Here is a 2,500-nt window from a genome sequence, read left to right on the forward strand (position 1 = left end):
TTAACCTGGGCCCTATTTACCTAACATCATTTTTTATGGCAGCTGCGAAACAAGCTACAACGTAACGTTAATTGGCAATTGCGCACCATCAGTTAGCTTCCACTAAAAGTTCTGTTGTTGCCGCTAGGGATGGGAGTATCGATCCTGTGGTATCGATAGATCGATATACTCACCCTACTCATTTGGCATTGATTTCCTTAAAAAAATATCGATATAAACTAAAAAATAATAATTGGGGGTGTATTAGGGCTGGGCGATATATCGATATAAAAAATATATTGATATATTTTTAAATGAGATATGGAATTAGACCATATCGCATATATCGATATAGTTCAAAATTGATCCTTGCTCCAATCAAGCAAGCTGCTGATCCTTTTGGATTGGCCTCTTTTATTTTGTAGGCTTTTTATTTAAGGTATTTTTTTTATTTAAATGTGCACCTTATGGAGCTTTGATTTCAATAAAAGGTACTCCTGTTGTTATACAGTATTTATATGTTATACAGTTTACATTTTATTGTTATTTGAACAGCTGAGCATTTAGTCATGAACCAGGTGAAGAAACCTGTTCATTATTTATTCATTAGTTTTTGTAACTGTTCACTGAAATAGCCGGTTTCTTGTGACATGTCATATTTGGCTTTGACTGAACATTTGCTCTCACTTTACGGAAAAAATATCGGTATATATATCGTATATCGATATTCAGCCAAGATATATCGGGATATGACTTTTGGTCCATATTGCCCAGCCCTAGGGTGTATGCATCACTTTCAGCTGTTTTAGATTACTTACTTAAATTACTATGTGCCGGGTCACCCCTTTACCTGGCGGCGTATTGAGCTGGCCCATGTCACGTGACAGGAGACGAGCCAATGAGCGTCGACGTGCGACACAGCCAAGGCCAGCCCAGCACTACCAAGATGGTCTTTTTTTTTAGAAATAAGAAAAGTGAAAATGTGTGTTTTTTGTTCATATTTAATTTATTTCATTCATATTTATGTTATTTATTTTTATTTTATTATGTATTGACCATAATACATTTTGTATAAATGGTCTGTATTTTTCTTAAATGTAATATTTTTACTGACAAAAATTGCCAATAAGAAATTAACGGTATCGGCATCGGTATCGTATCGAATCCTAAAAGTGTGGTATCGCCCATCCCTAGTTGCCGCTGACAGACTCAGATTATTATTCCAAGTGTCTGACAGCTTTACAGAAAGGATCCCTACAGAGATAGACCTTTTTGAAACAGCCCCGAAATCGCCAAACTCTCCAGACTCCAGAGGCTCATACAGCAGTGTGTGACAGAGGCTTGTACAGCAAACGTATGAGGATTTTGTTACAATTATAAGTGCCTATATATTATAAATTCACTAAAAACAAGATTTTCTGCAGGTATTAAGTCATAAGGACAAACCTACTGTGAACTCAAATACGTGGTCAAGATGTATGGGCGAAACGTTGGATTAGATAACTGATGCAGGTTTGACTCGTCGCCTCGTGCGTAGGGTTGGGTACCGAAACTTGGCACCGGTTCCGACGTAAACGGTAGTAACGAGACCGAATAAGAACGAAAATTTCGGTGCCTGACTTTACACTACACTCGACAGCAGGTAACGTTAGCCTAGCTTTAGCTATCAGCTGGATTAATCCCGGTTAAAGTGCTGACAGCTAACGTTAAACAGTGTGAAGTGTGACTGGATTTCAACAGTGTGCTCTGCAGCGCAGCAGCTGCCCACGTTGGAAAAACACAGACGCTGCGTTCACTGAAACTGGTAACCTACAGCTTTGCGCTGCATTCAAAGTTGTTGTAAAATACACTTTTCCCACCTGGTGGTTGTTTTTGTCATTCAACAGCAATTTACTTGTGAAATAATTAACTGTTTATTATAAGTTATAGTTGTTACATTACTAATAAATCATTTATTTTGGCCATATTGCCGTAGTAATAAACAAGTTGTTCTTAAATGTCGCCGAATGTTGTTTAGTACACTTTTTTTTCTTTTACTTTCTTAAAAAGTATCGGTTCAGGCACCGTTTAGGCACCGGCACTAGGGCTGGGCGATATGGACCAAAAGTTATATCCCGATATATTTTGGCTGAATATCGATATACGATATTCCGATCCCGCAAAGTGAGAGCAGTTCAGTCAAAGTCAAAGCCAAATATGACATGTCCCAAATTGTTTCATAGAAACTGGCTATTTCAGTGAACAGTTGCAAAATCAAATGAATAAATAATAAACAGGTTATATATATATATATATATATATATAAAATATCTTCACACTTAGATTTTTGATAAATAATCATCAGTAATGTGGATATAATGACTAAGTGGGTAAAGGCAAATAATAGAACAGTTACAACAGAAAGTTCAGAAAAGTCCATCACTTTACTGTAACGCAGCCTTTAAAACCAGGAAAAGACTCTTATGTCATATCACGATATTACCATATCCAAAATCTAAGACGATATCTAGTCTCATCTCAC

The 2,500-nt window shown here is 36.8% G+C and overlaps 1 protein-coding gene across 1 annotated transcript in view; it reads right to left on the reverse strand.

Annotated features, from left to right (window-relative positions):
• pik3r4 (phosphoinositide-3-kinase, regulatory subunit 4) overlaps positions 1–2,500 on the reverse strand; it is a 47,246-nt gene that overhangs the window by 12,212 nt on the left and 32,534 nt on the right. The window lies entirely within an intron of this gene.

The sequence above is a fragment of the Perca flavescens genome, chromosome 6 (assembly GCF_004354835.1).
Source record: "Perca flavescens isolate YP-PL-M2 chromosome 6, PFLA_1.0, whole genome shotgun sequence".
In the NCBI taxonomy this organism is placed as follows: Eukaryota; Metazoa; Chordata; class Actinopteri; order Perciformes; family Percidae; genus Perca; species Perca flavescens.